Genomic DNA, 13,560 nt, shown 5'->3' with positions numbered 1-13,560 from the left:
TGAGGGAACAAAAGATTTATGTCTCCTATCTGATAATCAGAAGCATATCTTCATTAAATAGAGTGGGTAGAAGATTTTCCCACAATATTTAAATGGTTGTTCTCCCTCTCTAACCCTAAGTGTATATGATTGAATTTGCTTCATACTGAACCTTTACTATGTGATTCAGCTGCATTTTTATCATCTTAAGACCTAACTAGAATTTCTCTTTAGGTAAAAACCTTTACGTGGAATTTTTTTTTTTTTTTTTTTTTTTTTTTGAGATGGAGTCTCGCTCTGTCGCCCAGGCTGGAGTGCAGTGGCGCGATCTCGGCTCACTGCAAGCTCCGCCTCCCGGGTTCATGCCATTCTCCTGCCTCAGCCTCCCGAGTCGCTGGGACTACAGGCGCCCGCCACCACGCCCGGCTAATTTTTTGTGTTTTTAGTAGAGACGGGGTTTCACCATGTTAGCCAGGATGGTCTCGATCTCCTGACCTTGTGATCTGCCCGCCTCGGCCTCCCAAAGTGCTGGGATTACAGGCGTGAGCCACCGCGCCCGGCCATTATGTGGATTTTTTAAGAGAAACAACTGACTTTACTTTCAGCTGTGTCAGTTGCATCAGACTAATTTACAACAGACCAAACCTCCTACTAACAAACAAACAGCAGAAAAGCTGGATTTTAAATATGATTGAAGGCATTAGAGTGTTACCAATGGAAGCCAGGACTTGAGGGGACAAGTAAGGTGTCTGAGACAAAAGGAAACTCATTGAGGTGAGCCTAGCCTGACATTCTATGCTCCTTTCCTTCTCAAGGAATTTGCTAGCTTATAATCAGTTTAGGATGAGACATTAAGCTACCAAGCAGAAAGTGGTGGCTAAGCAGAGGTTTGGGCATAATTGGAGCTTAGGGTTACCAAAGGAGAGAGGGATTAAGAGAGAAGGCAGCACAAAGAAGTGAGTATAATAATAGGAGATATTTTTCTTCTCAAAACATTTGTCTATGCATAAGTAGCACGTAGTCATGCTGCTAAACCAAGCAGAAAGCATTTGATAAGAAGCTGGCTTAAGCAGAGTTTCAACAATCTCACCATGCTGAGCAGGAGGTAATCTAGAAAACACCTAGGCTTTCACTTGCCAAATCAAGAGCTATTCCCAGTCATAGGGACAAATCGGAAATAGACCTAGTTTTACAAATACTGAACTTCAGCCTTGAGTCAGTCCAATCCTTGATTTGGCTGTAAACTCACACTTGGTTGCTGTTGCCCACTGAACCCTGGTTATAAAAATCAGCAAAGGTGGCTGGGTGCAGTGGCTCATGCCTGTAATTGCAGCACTTTGGGAAGCCGAGGTGGGTGGATCACGAGGTCAGGAATTCGAGACCAGCCTGGCCAACATGGTGAAACCCCATCTCTACTAAAGATACAAAAAATTAACCAGGCATGGCAGCATGCACCTGTAATCCCAGCAACTCCGGAGGCTGAGGCAGGAGAATCGCTTGAACCTAGGAGGCAGAAGTTGCAGTGAGCCAAGATCGCACCACTGCACTCCAGCCTGGGTGACAGGGTGAGACTCTATCTCAAAAAAAAAAAAAAAATCAGCAGAGGCTCTAACACAGTTCACAAAGACAGCCCTTTGCAGGAACTCCAGAAGACCTAATATGCTCTCCCCAAAGTTCAGTCATTTAATGAGACATATTGACATCACCTGTTCATGTGTTTGGCATGGCTCTGAGTTCAGGTACACAAAGGGTTGTTAAGATGTCTTTGTCCTCAAAACACTCATCATCTACAGTGGGAGAGACTGACAAGTAGAGAGCTGATGGCAACTGAGTGTGACAAGTGCTATGAAAGAATTAAAAGGATGTCCCAGGAGTTTAGTAGAGGCGCACCTAATCTATTCTTGATGTGGGGGTAGGTGAAGCCAAAGTGGGCTTCCCAGAGGAAAGGACACTTCAGCTGAGCCCAAAGGGCTATTAGTGTTTTCCCAGATGAAAAGATGAAAGTTATCAGGCAGAGGAAATAACATATGCAAAGAGAGAAAGAGAGAGCATGGATTGTCTAAGAAACAGCAAATACTTCTGTTTGATAAATGTGTAAATTACCACAGAGAGTGACAGGGACCAGATCATGAAGGGTTTCTTATATCACAAGTTAAGGGGATCTCCAAGCTATGCTCAGTAGCTTTAACCATCTATTTGAAATGATACATTTAGCAAGGGCAATGGTGCTCAGAACCTCATTGTTTGGTTCCTTCTGGAAACACTGGTTATCTCACATGATGAACTCTAATTGTCAGGCATGCATGTCTTTGTTGAATAAAGAGGCTAGTATTGCAATATATATTGCATATTATAATGGCTTGATTGGTGAAGAGAACTTGAAAAGGGGACAGATATGAGAGATATTTGGGCGTTAGACCTGTCTTACTGGCCTTGATGAATGTGAGACAGAGAGGAGTTAAGTATGACTCTTGGGCTTCTAGCTTGGGCAATTGAACTAATTTTCTTATGACAAATAATTATAGTCTTGTGCCTTGTCTATCTACCTTCCAAGCTGTAAGCTTCTTAGGTGAAGCAATTCAGAACCGCAAGAATTTATTGAATACTTTCTACAATGTCAGGCATTTATTATCTCATTCATTCTTTACAACACCACAAGGAAGTGAATACTGTTACTTTTTACCAAGTGGCTTCTTATCTAAAACTACACTAAATACCATAACTTGCAAATGGGTGAGTTAGAATTTGAGTTCAGTGTATCTTACCTTAGATCCTGGAATCTTATTATTAGGCTTTTCTAGGAGACAGTTCTTGGATTTGAACTTAAGTCTCCTTTGAATCAGTTCTTAAATCTACCCAATTGGTGTGGCTCATAAAGATGGCCCCATAAGCTGTGGAACTAATGGATATTTCTAGGTCCGTTTACACTGACAGCCTTAGATTCTGTATGGACAGAATCTGTTCTAGTGGTTAAGATCAGCCCAGCTCTGTGAATGAAACTCCAGGGGCATGGCCATTTCTTAGCCTCCTCTTCCTTCTTGGCCCCATTCTGGGAGGCTGAGAAACACGGGCTCTTCCCAGCCATTTAGTGCTTCTGCTGAGCAGCCAAACTTGCATTGAAGAAACAATTGGTGCCTTCTGGGATTTCAGGTGTTTCTGGGAAAGCAAACTGCACCATCAAGGGTGGGAGAGTTCTGATTTGAATTTTCTGTTTGGCTATTGTCAGAAGTGGTCAGGGAACTAATTACAGTGGAGCTTCCATTACATCTTTCTTCCTTTAAAGAGAAGACATGGAAATGCTACGTTACATACCTCTCTGAGAGTAAAGCAGCCCCCTTCACTCTCTATCCCTAATATGTCAGTCAGTGCATTTTCATCAGCACATCCCCGTGACCCTTGTGGGTTACTTCCTGCAAATGGTCTGCAGACTCCACCTGGATTCATTCCCTGGATCTCAAGGCCCAAATAAGGCAGTGGACATACTACTATATTAATAATTGTGAGCATAATTATAGTTCAGAATTTGCAAGACACTTTCACCTGAATTATCTCATTTAATCTTCACAACAGGCCCGTGAGAAGAGCAGGGGAGGTATAGTCATTTCCCTTGTTTTACGGCAGAGGAAACTGAAGATAAAGCTATGAAGTGAAGCTGGCTAGTGGCTGCCTCAGGGTTACTACTGATATCACTGGACCCCTTCAGAACCAAGTATGAATGAAGGTAGGACATGCTGACTCAGGCAGGCTATGGGGCTCCAAGCCCAGGGGCCAGTGGGTGGGGTGATTCTCAGAGAGGAGCGGGGAGCTGAGTGTTTGGGAGGGAGCTGGGCTGAGAGGCCCAGACTATGGGGGATTCATTGGAAAGGGAGAAATTCTGAGCCTTTTCCTTTCTTTTGGTGCCTAGGGCTCATGTTAAGAGCTACCTGGGGGCTGCCTGAATCTGTCTGCCCATGCCTACCCCAATCTTTTCTGCATGACAGAGGGCCAAGGATGTTAAATCATAGCTGTTGGGACAGGTCTAGATTCCTCCAAGTTAGCCTAAAAGAGGGGTGTTAGTCATCCTTCAGTACCATGCTGAAAGGCCACTCTTCAATACAGCCTCCAAAGAGGGGACTGAAAATGGGTGCCTCCCTGTCGCTGTCACCCTTAGGAGCTTTTCACATGGAGTTAGAATAGAGCCTAATGGAAGTGGGCAAATTGAAGCACATTCTTCCCAGGTAATGATTGCTCTCCTCCTTATGCACATTTGTTTGTATAGAGCTTATATGTCCTTTTGAAAGATGCATGTTCCTATCTCCCAGCTCCCTACCCTGGGCCCCAAAGCTCTTTGTGGGATCTGCATCTCTATTAAAGCTAGCTTTCATTACCTTGGATTAAGTCCCATGCCCCTGAGCCTGTCTCTTTTTATTCCCAGTATTCCACTAAATGGAAAGAAGGTAGGAAGGAAAGGAAAAACTGAAGGAGTGAGGTCCCCTCATCGGTTGTATTACTTTGGTCTACAAGGAGCAGCAATATAGCTTTAGGTTCAAGAAACCTGGCATTGAATTTAGTTCTGTGATTGTAAACAAGTATTTCCACATTTTTTAGTTTGGTTTCCTTGGCTATAGAATGGAGATATTAATACCTTCCCTGCTTGACTCATAAAAATGTTGCCAAGATCACATTAGATAAAACAATGCTAAATGCCTTATTGTAAGCCTAGGACAGCCTTGTGGCTGGGACTTTCTCTATCAGTAGTTCTTAACAGGAGGGCTGCAACACCAGCCCTGGTTTTGGCATAGGCATTGGAAAGACAGAAATGAAGCAGTGGATTGGTGGTCCTCAATTCAGGAAGACTGGCAGGCCCAGGGCATCACGATAGAGGAAAGCCTTGCTTGGAAATCCATCTCCCACTGTTTCAGCTTTGCTCTCAGCCATGAGCTTTTATACAAAGAGCGGTCACATTTATGGTCTTGCTGAGCTTCACCTCAGTTCTAGGAGGAGGAACCTTTCACTGACAGGAGCTACACAGGAATATAGGAACTAAGGGACAGGACCTGGGACTACACCCCATGCCTCCTGAGGCCCATGCCTGCACTCTTTCTCTGTATCAGCCACCCTGTTGGAGAGGGAAGTTTTGGTCTGGGGATAGAGAAAGGAAGGGTGATATTACTCTGGAGAATGGGTCACTTCAGAGAGGATAGGTATAGAGTGAGGGAGCTTCAGGAGGACTGTCTAAGAACCACAGCATAGGATGAGGATCCGGGGGCCTGAGTAAGAAGTAGGAGAGAAAGTGGAGAGAGCCATTTATTCCTTCATTCTGGGAGCCCTTCCAGACAAGTGAGAGCTAAAATGATCAGACCCAAACTGATAACTCAGGGGCTAGAGTCGCTCCAAGAGTGAGGTAAAGATAAGGTAGGGATGAGGACCTTATCCCTTTGGATAAGGTTGGACCAACCCAGAGAGATTGTCAGAGGCATCAGGGTGAGTCTGAGATAATAATCAAAGCCAGGCAGATGAGCAACCAGTTTATTAACCCAAAGGGACTGGTCAGAGGAAAATGTGGTTTCAAGGCCTTGGGACTGTCACTGGGGACTCCAGAGCAGGCAGGGTGAGAGGGTTTTAAAGGCTGGAGCTGGCAAGGGGGATGCAGTCTGGGGAAACCCCTAAGTTAGGGGTTGAATGCTGAGAAGAAGGCTGGAGAAGTGAGAAGTCAGACAAAAAGAGAAAGGGCATGCCTGGGTATTCCTTTCAGAAAGACCACTCTAGCTGCAGTATGGAGGATAATGATGGGGTCAAAGGGGCAGGAGAAGGCTGAAGGAGGCTGCTGAAGGCCTCATTCAGTGACAGTGGAGACAGAGAAATGAGAGACATGAAAGAGGCAGAATCCACTGGATTTAGTAATAATTTTGAGACAGAGTAGGGACTCCTCTTAAAGGCCTGCTGTCCCCAGCACTAAGCATGGAAATAAAGGAAAATCTTGGGTTCATTCAGGGGAAATTCCAGGCACCCAGGTAGCCCTGAGAAGTAAATGAGCAACTTGATAAGCAAGAAGGGAATAATAGCTTAAAACAAGAGCCAAGGAAATTAGAGTCACGAGATGTTCCCTCTAAAAACTAAAGATGACTCAACTTATGTCCCTGAGCTGTTTTGCAGAACCCCAGGCCCCCATCAAATAGACCCACTGCCACATAGGCCTCAGATAAGGGAGGGCTGAGAACTGAACTCTGACCTCTGTTCTTTGCTCTAAATTTCTTCCTGAGGGACCTGGAGGTAAGGCTATGCCCCTGAGCAAGAACCAACATTCTTTTCTGACCTCACATTTTTAGACAAAGCTTTGTTTCCTGAGCCAATTGCAAATTAGAAAATCTTTGAATCTACCTATGACCTATAAGCCCCTGCTTTGAGATGTTCCACCTTTTTAGGTTAAACCAATGGATAGCCTCTGTGTATTGATATATGACTGCCTGTAATCTCTTCCTCCCCACCTTTAAAAGCCCTTACTTGCAAGCCATCAGGGAGGATGAGTCTTAAGCATGAGCTGCCCAGTTCTCCTTGCTTGGTGCCCTGAAAATAAATGCCTTCCTTTCTCCTGCTGCAAACCTCTGTGTGGATGTTTAGCCTTACTGCACTGGGCAAGTGGACTCTAGCTGGGTTCTATAACAATTTGAATAGGAGATGACTTGTGAAGGAGATGTCAAGAATGACCTCCAGATTTGCTGACTTAAGAGACTAGAAAACTTAATTCAGGCCCTCAGTTTGCCATTATTTTCAAACTTTCAGACCATAAGCTGCTTTTAGGCCTCAGTTTCTACTTCTCAGGATAGGAAAGTTGATCTAGAGTAGTAGTGTTCCAATGATGGTCCTGGGACCATCCTGCATGTGTGGCTGGGCCTCAGGGAAAGAGCCCCAGACAGGAGTCAGAAGATCCAGCTCACATCTTGACCCAGCCTGTAATGTCGAGAGGGCACAGTATTTCTGAGCCTAGGTCTTCATTTGTATAAATGGAGATAATTATTCATTTATTCAAGAAATACACATTTGGGGCCAAAGATAAAAGGAAGGCAATATGGTCTGTGCCATCTGGAGTGCACAGCTAAGGAGGAGAAGCAGGCATAAAAACCAATAGTTATAAAGGAGCTGAGTAAGTGCCAGAATGATGTAAACTAAACAAATGGAGGCAGTCCAAAGGAAGGAGGGACCAAATGCAAGAGCTGCATCTAGAGATAGGACCAGGAAGATCAGGGGGAAAGGTACTGTGGCCTGAGAACTAGGCTGAGCCCTCCCTTGCTGGACCCCTGTTTTTTGATTGCCCTTCCTTGATCCTAACCTCTCTCTCCTGTCATCTAAATAGCAATCCTTTTTCCCACCTGCAAGTGAGGCTCTGAGGGATTCTTCAGAAATCAAGACTTTGACCCACTCCATATTATTAACGCCTCAGCCTACAAAGAGCTTGCCTAACCCAACATCAAGGGGTGGACACATGATGCTGGACTTCCAGGTACCAGAGACAGGCCTTACTCCACCTTCTATAAGCATATGCCTACACACGTAGGCTGGGTATTGCATGTTCTGAAGAGCAGATACTGTATTAATTCATAGTTGTATCCCCAGTGCCTTACGGCAAGCCTGCCACATGGTTGTGACTAATAATTGTGTGATGAATGAATCAAGTCCCATAAAGTCTTTAAATTTCAAAGGGTTATTGGCTCCTTTCTCAGCCTTCAGGCAGGATTGTATCTTAATCACCACACCTGGCAGCTGTTCAGGCTCCAACAGACTTAATGGCACCCACCTGAGAAATAGGCAGAGCGGACACAACACTTTGTATAATTTAACTTTCATTCACTAGACAAGTACGCATTGAGAAGCTCCTCTATGCCAGTCTCTGAACGCATAGATGGCCTCAAGAACATTACAGCCTAATTGGGGGACAGATATTGCATTCATAATTGCCACACAGGGGAGGCCCAAGGGGGAGGGAATTGGTTCTGCTACAGGGATCTTGCTTGGGAGATGCTTGAGCTGTATCTTAAAAAATGAGTAAGTGTTCAACAGTTGGATAGGCTGACAGGGTTAGGGGAGAGCAGGGGACCTGGGATAAGGAAATTTAAGGCAAGAGATGTCCATGTGTATTGTGTTTACAGCAGTGCTATTCAAAGTCCAGATCCACAATGAGATGAGGAATTTGCCCTAACATTACATCCTTAAATGAGAAAGTCTTACTATAAAAACACTGTCCCCTGAACTAAAGTGTGTTTGTGACTATTGATTTACATTCTGGCCCAGGACCTTCTGTGAGTTGGAAACATTGTTTGTGAACAGGCAGCAGATCTGGAGACTACATCACTGCTTTATAGTTAACCAAGTGCTTTTCACACAAGTTCAAGCTCTTTTGCCCCTCAAAAAAAATCCTCTGAAGTTGTCAGGGTAGGTATCATAATCCTCACTTTACAGGTTGGATATTGAAACTCAGAGAGGTTAAGGTTCACATCACCCTATTGGTGAGTAGGGAGGTGGAGATTTGGAGCCAGGAGTGCTCTCCCAGTCCTTTATTCTTCTCCTTCATCAATGGCTTAGGAAGAAAACGAGACTGACTTGAGTAATGACTTCATGGCCAGCATGTCCCTACCAACAAATGTCAGAGTGTGGGGCATAAGTGTGTCACGCGTGTGACCTCCCATGGTATTTCTCATGTTCCTCCATCTCATATTGCTGTCATGTCTTAAACAGAGACAGGATGACTTTTCCTTTCCAGCCACCCACTCTGGAGTCGCCTCCACCTGCCCTCCCAGGAGAGCTTCCTCCAGCACAGCCTGTGCTTGACATTTCACTACCTGAAAGGACTTGGCATTGGTCCCATGCAAGGAGACCGTCTCATGCATTCACAGAGACAGCAGGCATCTACTCAATAGGCTTACTGTTCCACAAATGCCATTCTGAGGTATGCTGCTCTTATCCTTGTAGGTGGGGCCATGATGCTGTTCTGAGCTGTCCTATCTATTCCCTTGGAGTACAGCTTCCTGAGCACAGCCTTTTTTTTTTTCCATGCAAAGAAGCCAAAAGCAAATGGAGACAACTACAGGGAAGGTCACATGGGCCAGGAGAGATGGGAGCCTTTCAACCAAAGGAACCAGAAATCTTCAGTTATGATCTGGCCATTTTTCCAAGCAGCAAGCTAGTGGGGAAACCTCAAGGAGCCTGGGCCTGTGATTCCCATGGCCCTCTGACAGTGGGCACATCTACAAAACTTGAGCGAGCTGCAGATGGTCAATGGCTCTAACATCTGGCCTCCTGGAATGAAGCCATGCTGCCCATCAATGTCCTGGAGGGGTTCCTACCTGGACAGGGGCTCAGCCAGAGTTTCTCACACCTGCAGACCCTGAGCTGGGAAGTAATCAGAATCTTCAGCCTTTTAAAAGCTGAGTCTTAGAAAAAGCAATATAGACTCGCACTGCCAAGGAAGATTAAAGAAAACTACTGGAGAGATTCTTGCTATATGTGTCTTCCTTCACCTTGGCCTGGAGTCACATATTCTGAAGTAGTGCTGTAATGAGGAAAGAGAAAGAGCACTGGCTGGCAGTCAGAAGGCTGTTCTGGCCTCAATGCCAAATCTCCTTTGGCCCAGGGAAAATCCGTTAACCTTTCTGGGCCTCCGTTTTCTGCCATATAAAATGGGGTACTGTCCTAGCTGCCCCAGGAATGGGAGATGATCCCAACCAATGCCCAAAGGCTTTGATGAGACATCAGACTTCAGCTGGCCATATCTTTGGCCACAGTATCTGCCATATTATTTACCTGTCTATTCTGTATACCTATATCTATTTTCCCAATATACTTCACCTCTGATCATTACTCTCTCTCTGTTCTGTAGAACAACCCTTTAAGATCTTCCTTTGCTGAGAAATTTCTGTCTTCATTCCACTGTGAGCATCTTGAAGTCAGGACCCTCCCCTTATTTTTGTTCATAGAACCTAGCATAGTACCTACCTGACCCAATAAGTGTCCATTGAATAAGAGATTGATATTTTCCACCAACAGAACATGACTCCAAAATAATTTTTTATATTTAACAAGTAAGTATATCAATTTACTATGCACCAGGCATTATTCTTAGCGTTAAACATGTATTAACACATTTAGTAGTGTCATGGGATCCTTGGGGTGTCACTTTGCCAGCTGGAAACCTCTGTGGCTGGTGGTGCCTTCTGCCTGAGTATTGCTTGCACCGACTGGGTTCGTTCCACCCACTCAGCCTGGCAGGCTGTGCTTGGCTCACGCTATCAGCCCTGATCCCACACCTGCCAAGGGGAAGCCAGGTGCAGGGTGGCAAGGGGTGTGTGGGCGAGTGAGTGTGGGGTCCGGCCACTGTGTACATCCAGGTGTGCTGACTGCTGTGGCAGAGCAGGCAGCTCCAGGTACTGGCACAGGTGCTGGCTCCATGTGAGGCTCCAGCTGGACCAGATGTACCACATGCAGCTTCCACTGTGGGCACCCATTTCTGAATGAGGGGAACACAGTGGTGCCTGGAATCTTGGAGACACCAGGGCCTGCAAAGCCCCAAAGAGGGTGTCATAGCCCTGGCTCAGGGACCCCCTAGGTCTGAGCTCCACGAAGGGCTGCAACTCTTCTCTCCTTTCCATTGCCTGCAATGTGGTGAGCTGGGGGGAGTGTTTCAGCCCTGTTTGTGTTATAGCTCCTTCAGTCCTGCCATTTGGCAGGTCCTGAGTTCTTGTCCCACATCCGGGAAGAATGAGGTATACATACAACTGGAGGGTGAACAAGGCAAAGAGAAGCTTCATTGAGTAACAGAGCCGCTCTTAGGAGACATGCAGTGGGTAGCTCCTTTCTGCAAGTCGTCCTGACTAGTATCCAGCTCTCAGCCGAAAAGAGACCTGCAGTGTTTAGCTCCTATCTGCAGGCAGGTCATCCCAACATCCTTGTGAGTCTGGCTGAGTCTGGGGTTTTTGTGGGCTTCAGAAGGGAGTAAGTGCATGCTAACTGATCCATGGGCAGCCATGAGTGGGCCCAGATAAAGCATCATAAGTTCTCACTCCCAGCCAAGAACTCCACCCGGAACTGGCAGCCCAGCCCTCATGTTTCAGGTCATCCCTTGCTTGAAGGTGGGACATCATGTGGGGCATGCCCCTTTCTGCCCAGGAACCTGTCTGCCTCCTGTTGCCAACAACATGTTGTCCACAGCACGCAGGCTGTTTGTGCTGAGGGGTTCCTGCAGGCCTGCTCCGAGCCACCCTCAGCCCTGCCTTTGGCCTCCCTTCCATGCTCATTGGTGCCCAAAGTCTGGAGGGGGTCAAGGCAGCAGGGGGCTGGCATGTCAGTGCTGCCCTGAGCACGTGCACACCCAGCTGAGTCGCAATAGCACCTGGGCTCAGCCACAGCTTTGCTCTGAAATCCGAGCAGGCACTGGGAGCAGGGAGAGGCCAGGCAGCAGGAGCAGGCACTTCCAAGCCTGTGGGGGTTGAGGGGGGTTCCCAGGTCCCTGAGAGCACAGAGATGCCCAGGTCTGCAGCCATGGTTGGGTGGCTGTAGCTGCATCCAGCGGGGTGGGGCTCCCACCCAGCCAATTCCAAAGGCGGACAGGGCTCCCGCCTGTTCCTGGCTCCCATGGGCTCTATAGAGCATGTAGCCCCTGCTGTGCCTCCCCTGCTGCAGCCGGTGTCTTCACAGCAGCCACTCCAGATGGGCCACCACTGCCATCAATAGCCATCATTGTTATACCTGTTTTGTATATTAACATTTATGTCTAATAATTCCAATAACTGGCTCCTCTATTCGTCTGTTTTTCTTGTCTATTTTTCTCTTGTTTTCAGCCTTTCTTCTTGATCTCTAGTATATCTGATGATTTGAGGTTGAATGCCAGTAATTTTGCATGAAAATGGTGGAGACCTTTCAAGGCTCTGGATGATGTTACGTTTTTCCAGAGAGAATTTGCTTCTGCTTCTGAAGGCAATCCAGATTGAGACAAGTCAGTTAATCACCTCCAGAATTGAACTGATTTGAATCTGTGCTTTAGTCTTTGTGATGTCCAGCCTGTTTCCAATTCATCATTGCTCCTGGAATGTTGACCTTCCATGTGTTTACCAGTGTCCTTCCACCTTGGTGGGCTCTTAATCCCAATTTTTAACTTCCAAAAAATGACCACTGGAAGCTCTGCTTAGCTTCTTAGCTCCTTAGCCACCATTTTCTGCCCAGTTTCTGGGTCTCTTGGCTGCCTCTTAGAAGTCAGAAAATACCTTGAGGGGTGTATCAGTCTGTTCTTGCACTGGTATAAAGAACTACCTGAGACTGGGTAATTTATTTTAAAAAAAGATGTTTAAGTGGCCCACAGTTCTGTGGGCTGTACAGGCTTCTGCTTCTGGGGAGGCCTCAGGAAACTTAACAATCATGTTGCAAGGTGAAGGGGAAGCAAACACGTCTTCAATGGCAGAGCAGCAGAGGGAGAGAGCGAAGTGGGAAGTGCTACACACTTTAAAATAACCAGACCTCATCAGAACTCACTCATAATCACAAGAAGAGCAAGGGGGAAATCCACCCCCATGATCCAATCATCTCCCATCAGGCCCCTCCCCAAGATTGAGGATGTCAATTCAACATGAGATTTGGGTGGGGACAGAGCCAAGCCATATCGAGGGGGAAAACTGGTTCCAAATGTTGGGGTAACATTTTCTTTCTCTTTGGGATTTTGACAATTCAGGTCATCACTGCCTTCCTGCCAATACACTTAAAAATAATATTTATCTATATATTATTTTAAAGGTATGTATATTTAATTTTATAACATATGTACATACAAATAATATATATATTATTTTAAAGGCATGTATATTATATGTGTGTGCATATTTTATATATATATATAATATATATATATATATTATATATATATAATATATATATATATATTATATATATATATACACACACACATACTTTTATAGTCCTCAGCAGCATGGTTATTCTAATTCAAACTAGTCCATGAGAGTTGGAAAATAAAATACTTATTTTTATTTTATATACAAAGAAACTGAATCGTAGGAATGTTAAATAACTTCCCTAGTTACTATGTTTTAAGTGAAACATTTACATATTTATTCAAAAATATTTACTAAGCACCATCCATGTATTAAACACTGCTGTGGGCATTGTGGATGCACAAATTAATAAGCCAGCCCTTGTCTTCCAGGATCTCAGGGTTGAGTGGAATCAACTCATAATTCAGTGCAGTCAGTGCAACTACTGATGAAGGGGCAGTTGCTCAGGAGCTCAGGTGAGGGGCCTGGCCTGGGTTTATCATGCTTACCTAGACTTCTTTCTCTACATAAATATCTCCCCTAGGACACAGTGAATTTCTTGAGGTCGTAGTCTGGGTCATTCATTTCTCCATTCCCAATGCCCAACATGGTGCCTGGAACAAAGCAAGGGCTCCATAAATACCTGTTGAATTGCATTCATTCTCAAACAGGGAAGAAGAAAACAAGGATAGCATGAAGGCTGTAAGAAAATGGATAGTACCTTAGTTGCCAGTCAGGAATACCTGGTCCACCTTCTTCCCAGTAACTTGTATGAACAGGGCAAGTCACC

The 13,560-nt window shown here is 45.5% G+C and overlaps 1 long non-coding RNA gene across 1 annotated transcript in view; it reads left to right on the top strand.

The window, feature by feature from the left end:
• The window catches only part of LOC129048736 (uncharacterized), a 71,020-nt gene extending 58,917 nt beyond the window's left edge, over positions 1–12,103 (top strand). Inside the window, exons 2-4 of the long non-coding RNA XR_008511314.1 lie at positions 3,550–3,700; positions 7,313–7,459; positions 8,926–12,103. This is a non-coding gene — a long non-coding RNA (uncharacterized LOC129048736). The remainder of the gene's footprint in view (positions 1–3,549; positions 3,701–7,312; positions 7,460–8,925) is intronic.
• The last annotated feature ends 1,457 nt before the right edge of the window (positions 12,104–13,560 follow it).

The sequence above is a fragment of the Pongo abelii genome, chromosome 9 (assembly GCF_028885655.2).
Source record: "Pongo abelii isolate AG06213 chromosome 9, NHGRI_mPonAbe1-v2.0_pri, whole genome shotgun sequence".
Taxonomy (NCBI): Eukaryota; Metazoa; Chordata; class Mammalia; order Primates; family Hominidae; genus Pongo; species Pongo abelii.
This window is presented reverse-complemented; position numbering and strand designations above follow the sequence as displayed.